This window comes from Hylobates moloch, unplaced genomic scaffold (genome assembly GCF_009828535.3).
Source record: "Hylobates moloch isolate HMO894 unplaced genomic scaffold, HMol_V3 SCAFFOLD_4, whole genome shotgun sequence".
NCBI lineage: Eukaryota > Metazoa > Chordata > Mammalia > Primates > Hylobatidae > Hylobates > Hylobates moloch.
In genome coordinates, this window is record NW_026652279.1 from 163,214,590 (window position 1) to 163,241,154 (window position 26,565).

At 36.7% G+C, this 26,565-nt stretch overlaps 1 protein-coding gene across 9 annotated transcripts in view; it reads right to left on the minus strand.

The window, feature by feature from the left end:
• FGF14 (fibroblast growth factor 14) overlaps positions 1 to 26,565 on the minus strand; it is a 693,748-nt gene that overhangs the window by 657,883 nt on the left and 9,300 nt on the right. The window contains exon 1 of one of the 9 annotated variants that reach the window (XM_058438047.1): positions 640 to 991. The exons of the other annotated variants lie outside the window; for them this stretch is intronic. The gene's annotated coding sequence lies outside the window, so the exon portion shown is untranslated. Of the gene's footprint in view, positions 1 to 639; positions 992 to 26,565 lie in introns of those variants that run through there. 9 annotated transcript variants of the gene reach the window in all.

Here is a 26,565-nt window from a genome sequence, read left to right on the forward strand (position 1 = left end):
ATTTAACTAAAATTTAATAACATTGTGTGGCAATTACTTTCTCATTTAGCTAACTTAAAAACTCACCGTTAAAGGTAGGAATTGTCTCAGAGTTGAGGGAAAAACACAAAGAAAGGAAATAATCCAAGAAGGTTTGTATTGTTATCTATTACCACATAATAAATTACCCCAAAACTTAGCTTCTTTTTTTTTTTTTTTTTGAGACGGAGTCTGGCTCTGTCGCCCGGGCTGGAGTGCAGTGGCGCGATCTCGGCTCACTGCAAGCTCCGCCTCCCGGGTTCACGTCATTCTCCTGCCTCAGCCTCTCCGAGTAGCTGGGACTACAGGCGCCCGCCACCACGCCCGGCTAATTTTTTTTTTGTATTTTTAGTAGAGACGGGGTCTCGATCTCCTGACCTCGTGATCCGCCCGCCTCCGCCTCCCAAAGTGCTGGGATTACAAGCGTGAGCCACCGCGCCCGGCCAAAACTTAGCTTCTTAAAGTGGCAGTAAGCATTTATCATCTCACACAATGTCTGCGGGTCAAGAATTATTTGGGAGCAGCTTAGTTGAGTGGTTCTGGCCTGGGGTCTCTCATGAGTTTGCTGTTAAGATGTTGGCCTGCACTCAGCCATCTGAAGGCCGACCTGGGTTGACTCACCCACTTTCGAGACAGCCCACTCTCATGGATGGCAAATTGGTCCTGGGTGTTGGCAGCAGGTCTCAGTTCCTTGCCACATGGGAGCTCCCTGGGGCTGCTCTAGTGTCCCCACCTGATGGCAGCTGGCTTTTCCCAGAGCAAGTGATCTAACAGAGAGCACTGACACATGAAAACACCACTGTCTTTTATGACCTAGTCCCAGAAGTCACACTTTGTCTCTTCTGCAATACCACACTGGTTACACAGGTCAGCCCTATTCACTGACAGAGGGAACGACAGGGGCATGAACCCCAGGAGGCAAGGATGACAGGAGCCATCTTGAAGGCTGGCGACCACATATCCACACCTAACTCCAAACTACCAAATTACTCAGAGTGTGTGGGGTGAGATGGAGTAGAGGGCAAAAAAACAGATTCTTTGGACTGAGAGAGATCTAGTTTCAAGAACTAAGTCTACAGATCACCAAGGAGGTGATCAAGGAACATGATATAACCTCTCTGAACTTCAGTCTTCTCATTTTTAAAATGGGGGTGGCAGTGCCATGGCAGACCCAGTTGGGGTCACTGCTATCCATCTTCTCCCTCGCGATTCCCAGCCTGCCCACAGTGCAATGAGCCCATGTGACTAGACCCCGGACAATGGACTAAGAGGGAAGAGGACGTGCCTAAGTTCCGGGCTGACGCCTTAAGAACCCATGCATTCTTCTCCTGTCACTTTTCCCTGCGGCAACAAGCAAGGAGTCCTCATTCCAGGGAGTGTGACCGCATCGTGGCGCTACTTCCCTTCCCTTGGCCTCGACTGCCAAGGAACCCCAGGAGGAACTGGCTTGGGAGGTCCCCTGGCATCAGAGTAAACTTTGTGTGAGCGAAAAATAAACCTTTATATTATTAGGCCACTGAGATTCGGGGTCTATTTGTTAACAAAGTATAATCTAGCCTATTTTAATTTATGTACATAAAATAATACTTACTTAGATAATTAAATGAGAAAATACATCTTAACTTCCTACACAGTATCTACATGATAGGCGTTTTAATATGTCAGTTTCTGTTCACCTTGTCTGAGCTTGTTTTCTCATCAGCAAAAAAATTGAAATAATATTCAACTCACAGAATTGCTTTCAAAATTAAAGGGAATAAAGTACATTAAAAACCTTAACAGATAGTAAGGAGTTAATAAGTATTTAAGTTTCTTCTCCTTCTTTCCCTGGAATTATGACCATAGGGGGTTCAGAAGGTCTTTTTCCCCTCATCGGACCTTCTCCTCCTCTATATTCAAAGCTTTGGAGTCCCTGAGAAGCTAACATACTGAGTTTATTTGCTAATTCCTGTGAAAATATCACGTTGCCTACTTAAGACATTGAATGCAGCTGCATGACAGAAATGATAATAGCTTAAAAGATTTACCAATCCTGACAATAATGCCATGATTTCATTTCAGAATTACTCTAAATTAGTCATTATTTTCTTACATATAAAGAAAATGCAATTCCCCTTCTTTTGTAATGTTGATATTAAAGGCCCATAAATGCCACCTTATTCTATCAGGTCTTTTGTCCCATCAAAAGAACTCTGTAAGATGTGTCCTGATTTGTGTCATCTCTAAATTTAATAGCATATAAAGCTGAAGTATAATGGATCCTTTGGACCTAAATAAACATGAATAATAAGAATTTTTTTAAAGTGAATCCAGCCATCCTGTGCCAAGTCATTACACTGTTTCACAGGACTTGCTCCAGAGAGATTTCATCATGAGTATATTAGAAGCTCTCAGTCAACAGATTAGTAAAACTTGTCTACCTCCTCATTGAAAAATTAATCATGTGTGTCTTTTCCATGCAAAACTGGAATCGTTGGCCCAGTTACACGCCCAAGTCACAGCCTAACACTAGAACACTGGCTGATGTCCTTGGAATGTGTTTTTTCAGCCACATGGAAGCTCCTGACACTTTTTGGTGTTCTGTCACTGTCCTTCATTGAAGGGCTCCCAGCAATGACCAATATGCCCACTGCAGCACAGAAAAAGTGGAACAGCATGCATTCTGCTGCTCTCCCTCTCCTCAACGAAAGTAAGACAATAAATTGCCCAGATCCATTCTGCTTTCCTCTGTGGTAGCCAAAGATACGGGGGAATGAGAGGTGCTGTGGGAATACAGGTGTGGTGTCTCAAACTAATTGCCATGTCACAGACCAGCTTTGCCTCCTGTGTGCTCCTTATGCTGTGCAATCAATGTCTGTTTGATGCTGAGTCATGGTGACACAGGATCTGGCTGCAGACATTATCCAAAGGGATGTTACAATGTTGCACTTTCTCCCTATCCTAGGGCCACCTGGCTCCTTACCTGTTCAAGGTTATCCATTGCTGCCTTAGAGTCTGGGTGTGTTTAAAGACCTCACACAAGACCTCATCAACTGGTGTGCCTCCCTTAATACACCCATGTAAAACTCAACTCACAAATAGCATTTTTGAATATAAAAATATACATGAACAGAAAAATAATGCATAGGAATATATAATTTATGTTATATTTAAATAGTACATTGTGTTGTATATAAAGTGATACATTTCTTGGAACAAGAAAGTCCTTACATATAAAGCATCACTAATTGTTGCTTCTTTGTCTCAGGTTTTATGATTTTAATGCTGAGTGACAAAGCTAAAACTACGAATTCAAAGTCTACAGTTTGGTCTGTCTCAGAGTTACCCAGCACTGAATTCTTTAACTATCAAATAGAATAAATCTTTTTTTTTTTTTTTTTTAGACAAGGTCTTGCTTTGTTGCCCAAGCTGGAGTGCAGTGTCGCAACCACAACTCACTGCACCCTCAACCACCCAGGATCAAATAATGCTCCCACCTCAGCCACCTGAGTAGCTGGAATGACAGGCATATGCCACCATGCCCAGCTAATTGTTTATATTTTTTGTAGAGACAGGGTCTCACTATGTTGCTAAGGCTGGTCTTGAACTCCTGGCCTCAAGTGATCTCCTGCCTTGGCCTCCCAAAGTGTGGGATTACAATTGTCAGCCACCATGCCTGGCATCAAAGAACAATTCTATTGGCACATTAAAAAATGAAAAGAACTATACATTATTTTTATTTTTAAAATTTTTAATGATTATGGGTACATAATAGATACATACATATATTTATGGGGTACATGTGATGTTTTGATACAAACATTTTTGTTTGTTTGTTATGAGATGGGGTCTCACTATGTTGCCAGGTTGGTCTTGATGCTCCCACCTCAGCCTCCTGAGTAGCTGGGATTATATGCATACACCACCACACCTGGCCATGATTATATTTTAAAGTAAATGATAACAATCACAGGGCAGAAGTTATCAAAGACAAAGGTTAATTTTGATAAAATCATTATGTGTCAGACAACTGGATTATTTTATTTAACTAAGTGGGATAAAAAATGGGTTTGCCAATGTACATCCTGTTATTCTTGTAATACCGACTAGATTTGTCAAAATAATAATAAAGTACAGACATACAAATGCACGCATCTTAAACATTTTGTGTTTCTTCTTAAATTGAACAAGAACGTATTGAGTATTGTTTGTTAGGAGAGACACCCTGCCTCTAATGACCTTAAGGCCTTAGGGAAATAACACACATAGTTCACATACATGAACTATCCCTATTTTTTATCCTCACACCTTCCGCATACCAAAAAAAAAAAAACCAACAGAAAAATTGTTCAAATCCTAATAATTCTAACTTAGAAATGTCTCACATTCAAGATCTCCACTTCTAGTGCAACTACACTATTCCTATTGTCCTCATGTATCCCATGAACTATTGCAATCATTTCTGGCCACGTGTTATTTCATATTCCAGGTATATTCCTGAAACAAACAATTAGGTCTTACTGACTTAAGGCCTCAGTCTTATTTAAAACCCTGTTGACTATACAATAAAAACAAAATTTATAACCTGATACAAAATGTTCTTCATGGGCTCCTCTTGCCTGTCTTTAAATCTAATCACCACCTCTGTACCTTCTACCCTGTTTCCAGGGTGCTCCTCCCCACGCCATCTTCTCACCAGTTCCAAGTCACAACAGGTTATTTCACAGGCTGGGGTGCTGGGTTTGAGGGTTTTTCTATTCTTTTTACTCATTATCTCTCTCTCTCCTCTGCCTAAAATAGCCTTATTCCTTTCTTAGCCAGCAAACTTCTATTCATCCTAGAAAATCCAGTCTAAATGTCCCTTCTCCAGTGAAGCCTCCATCAGACTACTTTTTCTGGATCTTAGAAGCAATTCATTTCATTGTTATAGCTCTTGTCACGTTGCATTATAATGTCAATCTTGTATCTGTTTCCAGAGCTGCATGACGAGCTTCACGTGGACAGAGATTTGCTCTCATTTTTATATCCTTAGCACTAAGCACAATTCTTGGCACATAGAAGATGGATGTGCCAAGAATATTAAGTAAGATGCTTACTGAATATGAATAAATGAATAACAAAGTAAATACTTTACAAGTTTACAGAAAGGAGAATTCAGTGTGTTATGGAGTAATTAGGAATTGCTACACTAACATATATGTAAAATATATGTAAATAAAATGTACATAACATGCTTTAAACAAAGAATAATCACACTTCAACCCTTCCTAATTTCAGACTTGCTTTAAAAAGGATATACTTGTACTATCATACGTTCTCTTTAATATGCCTTAAGTATGTAGTTGGAAGATGCTTAGGTTCAAGATTCCCTTAAGTTCTTGGCATCAGATAAGTAGGAAGATGTTCTTCTATCTGGATCATCACTGTCTACTTTTATTTACTGATATTAATTTGTAACAATTATATTTGTAGCATTTTAACCAATGAAGCCATTTTAATGCTATAATTTTGTCTTTTCACTTACTATGAAATATTTCTCTCTACTTCATTCAAAAACAGTAATATATTAGTCTAGGATAAAACCTGCCCAACATCTAACCCCAAAATTCCTACATAGCATGTAGGTAGGGGTTGACAGATTTAGAAAAAATAAGAAACCTACAGGATGCTCAGTTAAATTTTAATTTCAGGTAAATAATGAATAAATATAAAAGTCCCATGCAACATTTGAGGCATATTTATACTAACAGAAATCTAGTTATTCATCTGAAATTCAAATTTAAATGGCTATCCTTTATCTGGCAACTCTACAAAGCAGCAGACAAGAAGACGAGCAATGAAGACATGTCAGGAAAGTCTTGGTTGACGTATGCTACTAGAAAGGCTAGCTTTCCTGGTTCCCCAGAGAAAATCTAGGGGCATCAACCATCCCCTATCCTCTATATCCTTAGAGACCCATGTTTACCCATGTGCTGTGGCATCAGGACTTCCAACAGGAAACTCATTTTGGTAAAGGAACAATCTAAGATCATGTCTCAGAATAGTTTTTTTTATAAAGGAGCAGACAGATGATGTTCTCTACAGAACTAGTCTCAGTCATTTTTCCTACTACTGTCAGGAAAAAAAAGAAAATGTATCATCATTGTAGTCTGCCCAGCAATGCTAGTATTCTAATATATCACAAAATTTAAGTCCACGAGCCCTTTCTATAACGCAGGGGCTACTGTGAAGCTTTATATGCATTATTACTATAAATCTTCATAACATTCCTACAAGATACATGGCATTCTTTCTACTGTAAAAATATCCCTATTAAACCCTTAGTTTCCCACTAAGGCTGAAAATGATAATTTGCCCAAGGCTACACCATGAGTAGGAAGGGAGGTGAAACTCAAACACAGCTCTTAAGACCTTAGAACTACTTAAATATTTATCAATGATGTTACATATTGACTTTTCGTAGCCAGTCCTACTAAAGAACGAAAAGAAATGTAAAGGTGCTCAAAAGAGCTGACATACAGGTGGATGGTCTCAGGACAGATAAGTTCCTAAGCAAGAATACAGGCTTGTGTGTTTGTGTGTGTGGTCGCATGGCACTTCCTCTGAAAATTCTTCTCTAAAATCAAAGAGCTTTATAAAAACCAAGCCTTCCCTATTCCATTCAATTCTTTCAGTATATTTGAAATTTTCTACATGGTAAATTACCTTCCTGTGAAGCTAGTACATTTATAAAAGTGTCTAACTTTTAACTATAAACACTGTAAGGTAAATATGTAAGGTACATGTAAAAATAAGTCTGCTTATCCCTTCTCTGTTTTCCCAGGTTGCAGAAAATGAAATGACCATAATAACTCCAAGACAGAGCAGAAGGTTCATCTGAATCATACCAAATAACTTCATTGCTGCTAAAGTAAAATTTGAAAATGATTGAAGTGATTTTTATGATCAGCCTTTTGGAAGTCATTCAAAAGTGCTGCAATGCTACTTCAAAGAAGATAATTCAAATTTAAATGTCACTCTTCAGTGTTGTTTATCAACAGCTGAGTATTAAAATTGGTGAGCTTGATTTGTGTTATTTCATTTCACCAGCTTATAATTTAAACACTCTTATAATTGAGTTATTATTTGAATAAATGGAATAAACACAAGTCAAACTTTGGTAGTGAGGTGCTCATCTTCAGAGGAGTTCAATTAGATTGGAAAAATGTTTTGTACAGATCTTGTAGAACAACAGCTCTCTACCTTGAATGCACACTGGAATCGCCTATGGGGTTCTAAAAAAAATATCAGTGCTTAGGTCTCACCCCTGGAAATTCTTATATAATTGGGCTGAGGTGGGATCTGAGCACTGGGATTTTTAAAACTCGCCAACTCATTCTAATATACAGCAAAAGTTGAGAACAACGGCTACAGAAGAAACTCAAGCATCGGATGGAAAGCTGGAATAATGACATTTCAGGATCCTTTCAACTCTGAAAGTCTATGTCTAATTGTACATGTGACCCTACTATGACATCGTACTACAGCAGACCTGAAGTGTCTTTGGATATACAAATTAGGAATACATCGTTACAGTCATCCTTCCTAGATGTAGTATCAAAGTACAAAGAAGATGCTGCTATTATTTACACTTCTCTTTCAAGTTCTGATTATCTATTGAAGAGACCTTAAAATAAACAATTCAATTATTAAAAATATACTGAGCATCTACTGTTGGCAAAACACAGTACCCACAAAAATGTGGGTACTGAACATTTATTAATGAGTAAGCCAGAGTCAGATTTTTTTGGAACTTGCAATTTAATGAGCACAAATGGTTGTACTACAAAAGTAAGGGGAGTATGTTTGCAGTCGAAGTGCATGATGGTTCATTTAAGTGATTATGTTCAACTGTAAAGGAGAAAGGCCGGCAGAAGTATTCTTTTTATCACTGCAAAAGTCCATACCTTATTCACTTTACTGAAGAATAATAAATGTAAAAGTAAATTTTAAAGTTTCAGGTGATATTTCACATATATTTTTAATATATATCTTACATATAAAATATATACATATGTCAGTAAGCAGATGTGTCAGATTCTTTAGCCTCACTAAACATTCACCAAAAGGAATTACGTTATACAAAGCCAAATCAATTTCTTCTAGTGGTTTTTCAATTAAGGGCTAAAGTAAATTTTTAAGTGATTCAAGAGATATTGGTAGTTTATGCAATTTTAACTAAATTTCCAACAACTCGAAACAAGTTCATTAAAATACAGGCTTGCTAGTGAATTATGCTGATTCTGCAAGATAAAGAATATGTGAGACATGAGAGAATTTCGATTAATAAATACATATTTGCTAAATTCTGCTTCGGGTGACTAAACTTTTTGTTTGTTTGAACTAAACAAAACAAGAGTTCAAAAAGGCAGAGTAATGTAACACAACTAGTTAAAGGGAGACTTTAGATAAATGAGCCATAACATCTGGCCAATCATTTCAGCTCACTGTACCCAAATGGAACTGGAAACACACAGTGATAGGAAAGGTCACTCATGCTGGTAAAAAGTAATACCCCTGCTGCCACAGTTATACCCCACAAATGAAATTTACATCCATATTGTCTTAATCTTCACTACTAGGTAGGATCGATCCAGAGGCAGGTGCTCAGCTGGAGCCAGGATTAAGTATTTTGTGCTCCTGTACCCTAATTTCTAGCACAGTGTACAAGTCACAGCAGTGATCAAATTAGCCAGCATATAGTGTAATACAAATAATAAAATGTTTTAACTGAAAGCATAAGACTTTGTAGTAAATTAATGACTGGAAATCAACTCTTTGACTCAATTTATCGTTATTTAATAACAATGATGTAGAAGACTAGGCAAGGCTTTATAAATAAAAAAATTAAAATCATACATATAAAACCCACCTTCTGAGTGAAATAAAATAAATACTTGAAATTCAATAAATAAGACTGCTTATATGGGAGGCTACAATTTTAAATATAAACTTTAGTTTCTATTTTAGGTTATATCTTCCAAATTCCAGTAAGGAAAAATATTCGTGAGAGTTTCTTTTCATGCAAGAAAAAACAATTCTAGTCTCAAGAGAACCCAAACCCAAATCAGCAATTAAAGTATCAATAAAAGCTATCTGCCTTGTTTTCCAATCTTGTTCCTTAAAAAGATCAACAACAAATTTAAAACTGCACATGTAAAATCAAAAATCATAACCAAAAGAATAGGATGTACTAATATATATTTTATTCGAATGTATCTTCTTGAATTCAAACCGAACTGAAATGAAAAAAACTGTTAATTTTGAAGCTGTAGTATCTAGAGTGCATTTCCACACTGACATCCAAATTTTAAGGAATAAATCTGCTGGTTCTACTGTCAATAAAAATGCCTGGCTGGGCCTATTATTTCATTAACTATTGGAATCTGTAAGCACCCTTGATATGGTTTGGCTGTGTCACTACCCAAATTTCACCTTGAATTGTAATAATCCACATGTGTCAAGGGCGGAACCAGGTGGACATAATTGAATCTGGGGGCAGTTTCCCCCATACTGTTCTCATGGTAGTGAATAAGTCTCACGAGATCTGATGGTTTATAAATGGCAGCTTCCCTGCACAAGCTGTCTTGCCTGTCGCCATGTAAAATTTGACTTTGCCCCACATTCATCTCTGCCATGATTGTGAGGCCTCCCCAGCCATGTGGAACTGTCAGTCAATTAAACCTCTTTCCTTTATAAATTACCCAGTCTCAGATATGTCTTTATTAGCAGTATAAGAACAGACTAATACAGCCCTGTTCTGTGCTCTTTTCCTTCCACTGTCTGCCTCTCCTCCATGCCCTCATTCATTCCCAGGTTTTCAATTAGCAGTCAGACACTGATGATGTCATCATGGCTTTTACAGCCCAGGCCTCCTTTGTGAGTAGTATACACAATAGTCTATAGCTCTCTTAAAGACATTTCCTTTCACCCATTGCCTCTCCTGGAAAAAGAAAACCCTCGCTATAATTCTGTAACATTCTAAATAAATAAAATATCCAAGGAAGTATGAAGTAACTTTAAATGAAGTTTAATTGCTGCTGGGATATTAAATATTCAATAGGAAATCAATTATTTAATTAGTTGATTGACATTTTGAATCACGTCATCTTCACTTGCGAGTTTCTCTAAACCATAGTCTCTGAGCACATTGGAATTCCATGTTTTCCAATGATATTACCAAGAAAGGGAGAAGTTTGTTGTTTACTGTCACTGGCACAAGCCCACGGGCGCCAGGTGTGAGGAACAGCCCCAGTGACCTGAAACCTGCAGTGAGAAATGAGCTCACTGGGCCCAACTTTTCTACCACCCAAGACAGGATGATTGACGGAGCAGAGAGTTTCCTACAAGGTCCTTGAAAAAGGCAAATTCAAGCTAGACTTCAAATATCTAGGTCACTTTTTTTTTTTCCTAAGAAAAAGAAGTAAATGACAGCGCACAAAGTAGTCAGGTAGGAATAAAGGAAAGGCTACAATTTGCATGAATATAAAAAATTGACAGGACAGGCTATTTCTAGTGTTCAGGTGTGAGCAGAATCACCAATCGCAAAGCTAAGGCTTAAATATTTAGGTTGCTTTAATATGTGCTTTGTTCATTTATAACTAGAGTAAAAAGCATCAGAGAGTGGGAATGACCATAAAATTCACCTCAAAGTTTTTGAGATATTTATTTTTAGGTGTAAATAATTAGGGAAGAGAATAGTAAAAATGAAGTGAAATATATACATTATAAAAGCCTAGAAAATATTTTAAAATATCCATTTTGGCATATACACATGACTAATATTAGAGTACATACAAGAAAAGCAGGTATTTTAATATTCTAGCACAGATAAAGGGCCAGGCGCAGTGGCTCACGCCTGTAATCCCAGCACTTTGGGAGGCTGAGGCAGGCGGATCACCTGAGGTTGGGAATTCAAGACCAGCCTGACCAACATGAAGAAACCCTATCTCTACTAAAAATACAAAATTAGCCGGGTGTGGTGGCACATGTCTATAATCCCAGCTACTCGGGAGGCTGAGGCAGGAGAATCACTTGAACCCAGGAGGCAGAGGTTGCAGTGAGCTGAAATCGTGCCACTGCACTCCAGCCTGGGCAACAAGGGCAAAACTCCATCTCAACAACAACAAAAAAATTCTAGCACAGATAACTTGACAATTTTCTGTACAATTCAAGAACAATATAAGACTTCAGAACTGTCTGTCTATAGCCAGTCTCACTCTGGGCAAAACACAAACTGTTCTAGGCTCCTTTAGGTCCTAAAGGCTTGCAAATCAAGAACTGGTTAGGTCTATAAGGTACAAAAGAAGACTCAGTGACAGAACAAGGCTCTTACTAGGCCTCTAATAGGTCTATCTTCAACCTTAACTTGGATACTTTTAAAAAGCACAAGGATTTTTAGGGCAGTGAAGATACTCTGCATGATACTATAATGGTGAATACATTATATATTTGTCCAAACCCATGGAGCATACAACATCAGGAGTGAACCCTAATGTAAACTATGAACTCTGAGTGATGATGTGCCAGTGTAGACTCATCAGTTGTAACAAATGCACCACTCCGGTGTGGTATATTGGTAATGGAGAGGTGATGGATCTGTGGGGGCAAAGGGTATAAGGGAAATCTCCGTGTCTTCCTTTCAATTTCACTGTAAACTGAAAACTGCTCCAAAAAAATAAAGCCTTTAAAAATTAAAAACTTCATTGATTTATAAGCCCTATGCCACTAGCTATAGGTAAAAGCTTTAAAATACTATACAAATTAAAAATATTAATTTTAGCATAGATCATTTACCAGAGAATGAAGGAAAGAAACTAACATTGTTTCTGACAAGGAAATGGACAGGCAAGAATAAATAAATATCTACATTCTAGGTATTACATTAAGTATGTTATATATATACATATCTTCTCTTTTAATCACTACATATTTAAAGGAGGTATTCTCCCTCTACTACCAAAAACAAAACAAAGAAACAAAAACATTCCTGAGGCACAGATAAATTACAGCTAGAATTTTCACCTTTAACTCCAAAATTCATATAGTGCTGTCTTTATCAATAAAAAAGGCAACAAAAATGATTTTTAAAACAGACAACAATCTAACAATAATTGCAAAGTAAGACAATAAAAACACAGAGGCATTTAGTGGCCTTTACACAGGGTTACATAAAATGGCCCATCGATATCAACAGGATTGGGGACACTTTGACGAGTACAAGCCAAAAGAAGATACGATCATCTGTCTAGGAGTTGTACCAAAAGCTCTATCTAGCCTATGAAGGGGGACATAAAAGATTGAGCTTTTTCATTCATTCTGGAGGACACTGTCTATTAAAGGGAAATACCCAGGCAAATCAAAATTCCAATTTTTAAACATTGTATTATTTAACATTATAATAACATAATCAAAAATCTCTATAAATTGGTTATTTGTACTGAAAGAGCTCTACTTTCAAGTTTGGGCTAGAGATATCTAAATTAAAGGCATTAGAAACATACCACTATTATTTTCAAGGAAATCAATATTACTCTAACTACATTCATTCTGCAAACCCACAAGGCATCAAGCAGTATGTCTTGACACTAAAGGTAAAGAAACAGCAAAGGTAAATATGTTTTATTCTCTACATTTGATTTACCTGTACACCTAGGTAATATAGATATACACGTACACACACACACATATTTATATATGTGTGTATGTATATATATATACCTTTATATATGTGTGTGTATATATATTTTTAAACTTTCAGTTTAAAGTATATATATATATATATATATATGTACACACAAACACTCATATACACATCCAATATGCAAAGAGAGAGAGATAATTCAATGGTCAAACATTTACTATGTTTCTGAATGTAACATGTGCATATAGATTAAGGCAAAAGAACACATACATCCTAACATGTTCGTGTTAACAAGTCTACCTCTTCTAAAGTTTGAGGCCAACTTTGTTTACTTATCTAATGAGTAAACAAGTTAGAAAGGTAAAGCAACTCATCTCACATAATTGTACTTTGGCAATGTAACTGAAAAGAAAATATTTTTTGCTATCATAAAACAAAAGGTTTATCTTTAAGAGAAAAACTGCCATATTCCTTAAGAAAATAAACCAAGAGCCTCCAAAGTTTTCACTGGAAAGCCAGCTAGGTTTCTGAAAGCCTTATTCAAGCCTCCAGAGATTCATCTTCCCCTTTAGGTAGCTCACTAACGATGGCTTCAAAAGAGAGAATAGTGAGTGAGGCTCTGAATTTAATACTCTCTGAATTTAACACTCTGGTTTAAGCAAAGGTAAATGTCCCTTTTCTTAATTTTTCAGAGCACAGCCAAGGCAAGGCTGAAATCTTAAATGGAAGATAACCAAATATTTCGATATAATACAAAGGAAGTAAACATAGAATGTCATGGAACTGAATCATCTGGCATATAGTGTACCTGTTTTCAGTTTAAAGTTCAGCACATGAGTGCCTCCCTATTCAGCTCTAACCTGCCCCAAATGCCCAATTATATCTAGCAACTTAAATATCCAAATCCAAGAAATGTATGAAACAGAGCATGAAATCCCTTTTGCTATCTAGTTAACTCCCAGTTTCAGGGTTCAAGTTCATGGCTGCAACTTTCCTCAGATGATTGACCCTGAGAATGTCTAGCTACTTCAGGAGAAGCTCTACCTACTTATGATGACAGGGCTTTAATCTACTGAATCAGGTATTTTCCTAACAAAGCATAGAGAGCTGCAGCAGGAGAGGCTGGTCTGTTACAGCTTTAGATGACATTCAAATCAAGGAATGTTTACGTTTTGCAAGAGATATTTAATAAGGAAATCAGAATAAATTTAAATACAAGAAGTGTAATTTACATCTCACAGTGAATCCTGACTTTCATTACATTTAACTTTAAAACTAAGTAGACAAATTAAAAGTAAATATAGCACCATATTGTCAGTGTATTAATGAAATGCCTTTGCTTTGAAAAATAAACACAAAGAGTCAGAACAATTTTAATCAAAGATAAATATAGATGCTCCTCAACTTATAATGGGGTTACGTCCCAATAAACCTATTGTAAACTGAAAATATTGTAAGTCAAAAATCCATTTAATACACCTAACCTACTAATCATCTTACCTTAGCCCAGTCTACCTTAAACATGTTCAGAACACATATTAGCCTACAGTTGGGCAAAATCATCTAACACAAAGCCTATTTTATAATGAAGTGTTGAATATCTTATGCAATTTATTGAATATTGTACTTAAGGTAAAAAACAGGATGGTTGTATGGGCAGTCTGAATGCGTATTGCTTTCATACCATTGTAAAGTTGAGTAACAGTAAGTCAAACCATTCTAAGTCAGAAACCACCTGTACATAAAAATTGTTCACTCCATTATCTACAAGTAGTCTAAGTGTTTGCTGCGGTCTAAATGTCTGCATTCCCCCAAAATTAATATGTTGAAACCTAATCTTCAATGCAATTAATATTAAGAGGTGGAGGCTTTAGGAAATGATTAGGTCATGAGGGCTCTCCCCTCAGGAATGGGATTGGTGCCTTTGTAAGAGAGGCTCAAGGGAGATTGTTCTTCCCTTCTGCCATGTGAGGATGCAGGAAGTAGGCACCATCTTTGAAGCAGAGAGCGAGCCCTCACCAGACACTGAATTTGCTGGTGCATTGATCGTGGACTTTTCAGTCTCCAGAAACATGAGAAATTAATAAATACGCAGTCTAAGGAATTTTGTTATAGCAGCCGGAATGGGCTAAAACATGTTCTAGTTTCAGGAGGATATTAACTTCTTGAAAGTGCTTATATGTTTCACAAGAGTATTAATTTTTTTAAAGTTCTAAGCTAAGCTACAGTAAAAGTAGATATGCATTGTTAACAAAAATGTTTACAGTATCCCTATTATCGTTTCATGTAATATACAATAACTTATTTCTTTGAAACAACAGGACATTTTTAGATTGTTCTTTGGTAAAACAAGTTAAGAATGGTAAAAAGGTATTTTGGTTATATGTCAATTCAAAATGAGATTTACATGTCCCATGAGATTACCAACAAATGTTCCTTGAAAAATTAGATGTCTACAGGCATAAGAATGAAGTTAGACCCCTACCTCACAACATCTACTAAATTAAGTCAAAATAGATCACAGACCTATATAAGGGCTAAAACTCTCACAGAAAAACTTAAGACCAAAGCTTTATGATCTTGGGTTAGGAAATGATTTCTTAGGTATGATACCAACTATGTAAGTGACAAAAGAATAAACACATAAACTAGACTTCAACAAAATTAAGAACTTTGTGCTTTAGGGACACCATTAAGAAAGTGAAAAGAAAATCCACAGAATGGGATAAAATACTTCTAAATCATAGACTTTATAAGAAACTTGTATCTAGAATACAAAAAGAGCTCTTACAACTCAAAAATAAAAAGACAACCCTATGAAAAATGGGCAAATAATTTGAGTAGACATTTCTCCAAAGATATACAATTGGTCAGTAAGCACCTAAAAGACACTCAACATCATTAGTCATTAGAGAAATGCAAATCAAATCCACAATGACATACTTCACATCCACCAAAATTACTACTATCAAAAAAACAGATCATAACAAGTGTTGACAAAGATACGGAGAAATTAGAACCCTCATACATTGCTAGAGTGAATGTAAAATGTGCAACTGTTTTGATAAACATTTGGTAGTCACTCAAAATGTTAAACATAGATTATCATCTGACCTAGTAATTCCATTGCTAGTTACATACTCAAAAGAATTGAAACATATGTCCATGTAAAAATGTATACATAAATGTTCATAGCTGCATTATTTATAGTAGTAAAATAATGAAAACAACCCAAATGTCCATCAACTGAAGAATGAATTTTAAAAAGGGGTATATCCACACAGTGGAATACTATATAATAATGAAACAAAATGAAATATTGATACATGCTTGAACCTTGAAAACATTATTCTAAATAAAAGAAGCCAGATATTGAATGATTCCATTCATATGAAATATCTAGAATAAGCAAATTCATAAGACATAGAAAGCATATCAGTGGTTGCCAGGGGATAGGGAACGGGGAAATAGAGAGCTACTGCTAATAGGTATGGGATTTCTTTTTTAAGCTGATTAAAATATTCTAGAATTGGATGGTGGTAATGGTTGCACAACTATGTGAATATACTAAAAACTATTGAATTGTATACTTTAAAAGGGTAAATTTTATGGTATATGAATTATATTTCAATAAAGCTGTTATAAAGGTGAGATTTATAACTCAATCTGGGCTTAAGAAATGCAATTACGACTATAATTGAATTGTTATCACCAATTATTTTAGATGTCTTACATAACAAAAAAGTTCTTTGAAGTTGTTTTATTATTCATTAGACAAATATGTTTATTTGTGGTCAAGTAAGCATATTTATTTTTTTTTTTTTTTTTTTTTTTTTTGAGATGGAGTCTGGCTCTGTCGCCCAGGCTGGAGTGCAGTGGCGCAATCTCGGCTCACTGCAAGCTCCTCCTCCCGGGTTCACGCCATTCTCCTGCCTCAGCCTCTCCGAGTAGCTGGGACTACAGGTGCCCGCCACCACGCCCGGCTAATTTTTTGTATTTTTAGTAGAGACGGGGTTTCACTGTGGTCTCGATCTCCTGACCTCGTGATCCGCCCGCCTCGGCCTCCCAAAGTGCTGGGATTACAAGCGTGAGCCACCGCGCCCGGCCTAAGTAAGCATATTTAAAAGAAAAAATGCACAAAAGCCCTAAAAGCACTGTCAATCAGCTTTGTTGGACAATAAACCAATTTCCAGTCATAACCTACTTAATAGAAGTAATAGCTATTACTATTTTCATCATATTACTATCTTTTCAACTTAAAAATGTACCCAACTTATCAAATGCTATCTAAGGACAGCCGTGTACTCTTCATTCTGTTTGGAAATATTCCAGTCCAAATTTATTTCTAATCTGGTCCAATGAGTAGAATCTCCTGCCATGACTGGCAGTGACAAGGAAAGAAAGGGAATGGGAGAAAAAAGGGGAATGAGGATGGATCCGTTTATTCCTCCACCTCTATCAATCACTGCTTTAGCTCCAGGATTGATCATCCCCAGCAACTCTTCATCTTTATCCAACTTTCCAGTGCCCTCTAACCCCCTTGGAAAGATTAAGATCCTGTCTGATTCATGTATAACCCATGGGGCCAAGCACACTGTCCTTCACGAAGAAGGAATTCAGGAAGGGTTGGGTGTTGAATCAACTATCTGAAATGGGATACCACACATTAAAAATGTTACAAAAAATTTTAATATCTTTTTTTAAAAGGTGACCAACTCTCATATGTTAAAATCTAATATCAGTTCTCAGTCATGGTGTTCCATCACTCACATGCCATGATCAGACGCAAGATGTTATTCAAGTAACTTGTTAATAATAAAAAAATTCCAGTGTTTTTCAATGTTTGTTTTTTCTATAATCAAAATGTATTCAAAACTATTTTTCTAGTAGCGTTTTTGTTACATGATTTATTTTTTGAGATGTAGCAAAAACGGGAAGTTAAAACTTGTGGGTAGGAAAAAATATTTATAAAACTGCATTAGACATGAGAATATTATCTATCATGTGCGGCAAATTAAAAAATGGCTGCAAATCTGTCTCTTGTATTACACGACAAAGAACTACTAGAGGTATATTTGGGAGGTACAAAGGATATTCTTGATAAGGTGAAACTCTCAGATTTCACATATCATTATGTCTACTGGAAGGCAAATCAACTCAAATTCCTACCCCTCATTTATGTATACTTGTCATTCTTGGTACTCACCACACTCTCTCATGCCCCTAGAAATGTTTAAGGTTTACTGTTTTCTCTTTCTTGAACAATTACCTTGTGCCTTTCCTACCTGACTAATCCTCAATCATTCTTTGTGACTCAGTCAGAATTTTATGCCCTGCAGGAAGCCTGCCATGCCCTCCTCTTGAGCCCTATAGCATCAGAGCCACAAAAATGAAAGATTACTCAATGATATTACTGTACCCTACAATATTAATCAGAAAAAAAAACTGTTAAATGTTACCCTTACAGATACACGCCACAGTCTACATATTTTATTTACTGTTTTATTAAACCATCGCTTCTGATCAACTTGGAGATCAGCTCTCAAAGTCATCACAAGTTGATTAATTTTTAAGGAAGTCTTGGAATCAAAACCTTTGAATCTCCTCCCTGCTTACAAAGTATCTAAAGGAAAACTAAAAACAAACAAAATAAACAAAAAATAATGCAGGACAGCACCTACACCAGATTTTTTCACCTTTTGTTCTTTTAGATAAAAGATTAATAAGGAGATATGAAAGAGTCATAGCAGTCCTTAGGAGACTATAAGGTAAAAGTATTGGCAACTATTGTCAAGTATGTCTAACCACATACAGTAGAAATCAATGATATACGATATGTTAAAACTCCTGCAATGACCATATGGAGACAGCAGCCAACAGAATTATTCAGAACATTTTTCGTTTCCTCCCTGTGAAGTTTTGAATACCCTAAAGACTTATTGACTACATATTTTTTCTTTTGCATCTTATTTTCTGCCTTTCTTCTAATACCTGCTAGTATACAGAAAAATAATGGTATCAGACAACCCTGAACCTATAGAAGAACCTATACAGTAACTTAAATATACCACACGTTTGGAGATTCCAACGCTTACTTCTAAGTTATCTATGTGGCTTACTTACTTGTGAGAAGAAGTCAGTAATAGCTGGTTATACCATACCAATAAATAAATACCAATAACCAAGATGCCTGACTAGTAAACCTGATGCAGGAAAGACATACTTAAAAATGTCTTGTTCTTCAATTACATCCTATTCTGTAGATCTCAGCATCTAAATTTTAATTTAAAATAATCTCAACAAAAGCTACTTGAAAGCCATGAAATGAACTGATGTGGATATGAAATACCATTTTTTATTTTCAAAATCACAAATTTAAAACACAAAAAGTTATTTTTGTACTGAACCCACTTCTAAGCTATTTATTTCTGTCTTCAAATTACTATTAATATCAATCCTTTCTGAGTAGCTCTCTTGGGTGAAAGATTCTAATGGCCAACAGATGGGGTAAGTTCACAAACACTTAGAATTTTGTCCCAAGCTAAATGTCTGGCATACATACACACCCATAAATACATTCAACTTGCTTTGTATTTGCCTTTAAAATTGAGAAAACTCAAACCAAAATTTAACCTGTGAAGTACTGTGTTAAAGCAATACTTCACTATTTAGCAGTTTAAAATACAGCAATTTTGCCATAATGTAATATAGCATTTAGGAAATAAATATGATGTGTTTTACCCGAACGTCACTTTTACACGATTTTTGAAGTTCCTTGAACTTACACTGGCATATTTATTAACAGTACTAACTCCTATTATTTTCCTTAATTTTCTTGTAATTCTAAAGGAGAGAGAGATAAGAATAGCTCCCAACAAAATATACAGTAATTTTTTTTTTTTTTTTTTGAAACGGAGTCTTGCTGTCTCCCAGGCTGGACTGCAGTGGAGCAATCTCAGCTCACTGAAACCTCTGCCTCCTGGGTTCAAGCGATTCTCCTGCCTCAGCTTCCCGAGTGGCTGGGATTATAGGCGTGTGCCACCAAGCCAGGCTAATTTTTATATCTTTAGTAGAGATGGGATTTGCCATGTTGGCCAGGCTGGTCTCGAACCCCTGACCTCAAGTGATCTGCCCGCCTCAGCCTCCCAAAGTGCTGGGATTACAGGCATGAGCCATCGCGCCTGGCCCCTACAATAATATTTAAAAGTATTTCTACCAATTATAAATTTGAAAGGATACATAAAAAATGGTCAAAGATTGTCTTACATTAACTGTAACACTAAAAGGAAAAGGCATAGTCAGGCAAAAACTGTTATCAAGATATGCAGACATAATGCTTCCTTCTGCTTTCAATAATAAAAGTGAGAGTAAGGTTGTAAGACACAGAGTGAACTGAATGACCCTAACTTCCTTTCCTCAGGCTCTCACAAATACAAGTTAGTTGGCACCAGAGAGGCTGGGTAGGAAACTGTGCACATTTCCATATGACACAGGTTGGTTCGTTACTCCGAAGGGGCACCTTTACATGGAAAGGGTGTACATTTTACTTTTTCAATCAAAGTTATATTCATACAAAATTCAAACCTTTTATTTAATGCTGCAGGAGTTAGTACTGTGTGTGCAGCTGTCTATTGCATTCACACTCATTTGCGAAAAGTTTGATGAAATCGCTACTCACTCACCCACTAAAATGACAGAATTCAGGTTTGTGCTGCCAATTTGCTCCCACCACAGGATGCCTACTACTGCTATTGCCACCTACAATGGACCCCTTCCCTTTCTTGTAGGAACAATGCTTGTGGCCCTATAAATACCAGTCTTATAAACTATGATTTCTAATAAGGATCCTAGTTCTAAATCAAAGAAATTGCAACTGCCGAGAATAAGGCATTATTAGTTACATTTTTATACAATTTGAATTAGCCATTAAGAATTTAGTTGCTCTCATTTTCACAAAAGTTACCTTCCTTAAAATACCACTTTATAAATTTTGTGTCATTCTTAAGCATTCAAACATCCAGGAGACAGATACTGACCCCTTGAAACACAATTCAAATTTTAGAAAAGAGTAAGGAAAGCAAAAATTATTTCTAAAAAGTTGTGCTTTTAGCCAACTGTTCTTTAATGCTTATCTCCTCTAAGCAATGATCATAAAGGTTACTAAAACATATGATCAATACTAGAGCCACAGCAGCATAGTGGAATTCTTACAGAAAAAATTACGGTCCAAACTGGTAAAAAAAAAAAAAAAAAAAAAAATTCCTTATATCCAAATAGCCTATGACATTTTTAGTCCTTAGTTGCAGGGCTTTACTAGAAAACATCATCATTTATTTTTATATTTTTAAACTTTTATTTTAGGTTCAGGGGTGTATGTGCAGGTTTGTTACATAGGTAAATAGTGCATCACAGGGGTTTGGTGTACAGATTATTTTTTCATCCAAGTAATAAGCATAGTACCCAATAGGTAGTTTTTTTTTGTTTGGTTTTTTGGGAGTTTTGGGGTTTTTTTGAGATGGACTCTCGCTCTGTCGCCAGGCTGGAGTGCAGTGGCACAATCTCGGCTCATCACTGCAACCTCTGCGTCCCGGGTTCAAGCGATTCTCCTGCCTCAGCCTCCTGTGTAGCTGGGACTACAGGCGCGCACGACCACGCCCGGCTAATTTTTGTATTTTTAGTAGAGACAGGGTTTCACTATGTTGGCCAGAATGGTCTTGATCTCTTGACCTCATGATCTGCACGCCTCAGCCTCTCAAAGTGCTGAGAATACAGGCATAAGCCACCGTGCCCAGCCCATAGGCAGTTTTTTGATCCTCAAATCCTCATCCTCCTCCCTTTCTCCACTCTCAAGTAGTCCCAGGGGTCTGTTGTTCCCTTCTTTGTGTCCATGTGTACTCAGTGTAGAAAACATCATTTTGCAGGGAAATAAAATGCTGCTAAGAAGAGTATGTCAATACTACAAAGTTGTTCAGTATATCTTGAAGAAAGTAGTCAAAGCCATTCTCCCCTTATTTAGAAAGCCAGTAACATCATCAGGGCTATCAAAGTGACTTTAAATTACATAAGAAAATTAAAACTGCAAAGTAGGCTCAAATTGTATAGAAAGATGTACAATGTATGCTCAGACAACTATCAACTACATGTAACAACATAAATGTACCTGCTAACTAGATTTCCTATCTCACATTCTCGACAAACCATCTATGACTTCCAAGAGTCGACGGAGGCCACTTTCCCATGAGGCACCACAGTCCACAGTGACTCCACGTCTCTCATTTACACCTTCTGTTTCACTCATCCTTCCAGGTTCCAAGAAAGCAGTGCCCTTCCTGGCCCACAATTTCACAACATATGCCTTCAATTCATCCCTTCCTCATTACTGAGCAATTTCTCTCCTGCTCATATTACATACCCAGAACCATCCTTTCATCCAAGCTCCTGTTTCCCATTTCGAACTAACAGAAGGACATTTTCATTTTATTGTTTTCTTAATACAAAAATCCCTCCTTCCTCCTAGTACTGCCCCTCCCCACAATCAGTTACACACATCCATTATAATTGAGCAATTCTCAATCAGGTCATGTCTCTTTTTGGAAAAGTTCCCTAGTTCACTAATTTTCACCACATCCCAGCTAACTCCTCCACAAGGCTTTTGGACCCCAAAATATGATTTCACTAATCCTCTAAAATACGATTCCATTAACTTTCCATAAATCCCAATCATGTACGTTTCACTCTATCCATAAATAATCCCAGCCTCTGACTTTCATTCACATTACTCCTCTTGCCAAGAATATGCTTATCTCTCCTACCAATAGAAACACACATTCAAGAGTCAACTTAGGTCATGCTTCTCTAAAAGATTTCCCCTTCTTCCCCTTCTTCCCCTTTCATCCTAGATGAGTTTTCTAGCAGAATTCTTTCTCATATCTAGTATTCTCCATACATTTAGTTTTATTACTTGTGGGTCAAAGACCGAACCTTTATAGAATGTTTTAAATCTCCCCCAGTAACTAACATGTAATGTTAACATATCACATATTACTTAATAAATGCAGATAAGTTTATCATATAGGATTGTATACTATCTTCTCAAAACTTCATGACCGATTTTAAGATAATTTCCAAATAACAGTTATTTTTCTAAAGAGTAAATACATCAATAGAGCAGTAAGCATGGCCGTGCCAAGAGAAATAGAAAAGGAAGAAAGAGTTACCTTGCAGAAATAGATTTAAATAAGAATTTTCTCATGGCATTACTGCACGTCTTCTAACAGCTTTTGTACCAGACTGTCCTTGCAAAAATATTTGCATAACAAACCACCTTGTCATCGAGAGATGGTGCCTCCCTCCAGGTTAGAGGACAGATTTGTTTCCTGACCAGGATAATAAAGATAACACCTCCCTGCAGAGAATGATTAGGCAGCTTTGCTAGAAGCCCCTTAAAAGATTGGGAATTTCCTGATATGGCTGCATATCAGACCACTGAGCAATGACACAAATCGGCTGTGAGCAAGCATCCACCTGAGACACTCAGCATTGCCCCTGGAAGGATTTTGGGACATACAGGGAACTGACAAACACATGAAGCTCACGCTGTCTGCTATGCTCTGAGTAACAAAATCCCCTGTCTCTGACCCAGGAGTCCCCTGTCTTCTGCCAGCATCATGTAACTGCGGCAGACTAGCAAGCTGGGTAAACTGTGAGACGCTTGGTAGTTCCTGAAATTTTTAGATGTTAGGAGTTTCCGGTTTAAAAAATAAAACAGAAGCTACCACGTTGAATTCTCCATGTCTAACATGCAATGTCATATCCCGGAAACAATACGTTGAGTAAAAAAGGCAAACTCAAAAGTGTGAAGACTTCATGATTTAATGATATGAAGTTCTACTATAGGTCAAACTAAGGGGAGAGAAATCAGAATGGCGGTTGCTTCTCAGAGGGGGGATGGGTAGGAACAGAATGGAAATAAGAAAAATTTTGTGGGGGGCGGTGATAGGAATATCCCATATCTTAACTAGGGTAGTGTTTACAATGATGCACACAACTGTTAGGATACATCAAGCCATAAAGTTAAGACTGTGCATTTTAATGTATATAAATTATATCTCACTAAGAAAGCATTAAAAATTCTAGATAGCTAAACAGTGAATACATCACAGTCCCTTTTAGTTTCAGGACAGAATAATTCACAAAAACATTAGGAGAAATACTGATCACTTTCACAAGCATTCTGTTCAACATCCTTTCTAGAGCAGTAGCTGCAATTTAGGGATTTAAGAGTATGTATTCTGGAGTCAGATTATTTGGTTTTGGTTTTATACTCAGATCTTTCAGTTACTAGCTAGGTACTCTCCAGTAACTTCCTTAATCTTTTCATGCTTGGGCTTCATAATTTTTAACAGAAGTATAAAAGAATTTCCTATCTGTGATTTTAAAGATGAAATTAGATAGTATAGGTAGAGTGCCTAGTATATAGAAGCATTCTCTAAAGATTAGTTGTTATCAATCAATAACAACACAGGACTCAAAATAATTCAGAACATTTCTGTTAAAGCAAAAGAGTAATATAATTTTAAAAATCTAGTAAGTGTAATATACATTCGTTAATGGGAAAACTAGGTGGGATATTTACAATGCCCTAAAAGTCACTTAATTATATAATCAAATAATGCAATAGATCCACATCACAGTTCTTGTACATGTTAATTTGAAGTACAGAAAGAAAAAACTTAAGCCAAATAAACATCACTTTGGGTAAATGTTTCAAGTTCAGGCGGATGTTTCTCATTTACTCTCAGACAACTGTTTTATTATTTTGGGTCTATTTTCCTAATGTAATGAATGTAAAAGAGGTAAATCCAATTGAATACTAATCCTGACCTTGCCTGAAGAGTAAGTTGATGACAAAAGTTTTGAAAAACACGACTAAAAAATATGTAAAAGGACAAAATCTAGAATCGGATAGTACAAATACAGGGAGAAGGAGACAAAGGGATGAAATATCAGTGCTGGAAAAGCACTTTGCTACAACAAAGGGCAAGGGGTCTGACACAGCTGGGCAGACTTCATGGCTGCATATCAGACCACATACTATCTATAGCATTCACGTCACAGTTAGTATCCCCCATACAGAGTCACATCTGCCACACATGTACCAGAATGGCCTCAGCACTGTGTTGTTTAAAATTATTCCCCACATTTTAAAAGGAAACTAGAAAAGATATAATAATAAGCACTAATGATGTAAAATTTTTATCCTATATCAAATTTCTTAACTGCATCATTAAAATATCTCTAACATTTAGTATTGATCTCATTAAAAGTATTTACAGTGTTTAACAGTCATTATTATTTGTCTGAGATGTGAGGTATTTTATGTTACTTAATTGTCATGTGAGTTGAAAAAATTTTTAAAGGTACAAGAAAAAATAATCAAGTTAATGGAAAACATCACTTCTCAGGAAACAAATCAAGTCATTTAGCAATGAAGGAGGAAAGAGCATATAATGTTACTGCTTTCAATTTGTCCCAACAATAAAATGCTAAGGCCAAATGATGGTTACTACCGAGTGCTTACGTAGAAAACTGACTCAGGTCTCCTAGCAGACAGGGTCCTTTCTTTGCTTAAAAGTTACAACACCTGGTATACAGCAGCAATACGACTAAAGAAGATGAGTTTCAGACTACAAATAAGTGGCTGTTGAAACAAAAAGGACTACAATTATGAGATATGATTTTTCTTTTGGTCTTTAAGCCTTCTTATGTTCATATTTCTTATTTTTTAAAGTACAATATTATACCATGTGCTCTACACAGGAAGTGGAAAGAACAGGTATTACAATCCCTCCCAAGCTACACCTTTAAGATGCAGCATTACAGATAAGGTTATCACACACTTTAGTGATCCACTATAATTGTGCAGACAACAAAATGCTACAGGAGAAAAAAAGGCATTTTAATTACAACTACATTCATTCCTATCTAAAAAGGCAGGTGCGCACACTTACATATGTAAATTCAATAAAGTTCATACTTCCTTCTCTTTTCTTGCCAGACCTGAATAGTTAATCTGAAAACTTGGCTTTTAATTGCACTACTTGACTCCTCGAACTAAACAAAGTATTGTGTCCATAAAAACATCTGCTATTGACAAAGAATTGTATATGATCATTTAAAAAAATCATTTTGGCTTATCTTTATTGTAAAGCATTTTTTCCCAGTCCTAAGGATTTTCGGGTTTGAAATCAAGATGAACTTTTCATCCCACAGCAACTCTCCCAGAACTGTCCATTTAAATTTTAATTTAGAAAGAGAAGCTTGTCTAAGTCTCCTACTTGCTGTTAAAAGCTACCTCGGCCCCTCAATGTAACAGTCGGAAGAGAGCCAACCATGTCTCAAGAAGATGGAAGTGTTCTGTTGGCAAATGGCCAGAAGACTAGCTCACCAGAACTGTCCAAATCAAAAACCTGTAATCAGAAAATTCCAGACTCCTCCTTCAACTTCCTTCCCAAATTCAAACTGGCCATTAAGATGGATGGACTTCATTTCCTCTCTAGTGCCTGTCACTGCCTTATTCTGGACCTCTCACCACTGCTCACTGCTCTTTCTCCCTGGTCTTTCCACCTTCAACCTTGCCCAACCCAGAGCTGTTTTCCACGCTGTAGTCATAATGGTTGTCTAAAGGGTAGATATGATCATGACACAGAAGAGAGCTCACGATCTGTGCCTCACTACCTTGCCACCCCACTCACTACCTGCCACTCCCTAGAAACACCCTCTATTTCTCAGTTGTACTTGATATTCTCGGTCTGCACCACAATCTTTGACGCCCCCAAAGCTTAAAGTATGCTTCTTTCTCTTCCTTGACAGCCTAACCAGTGCCT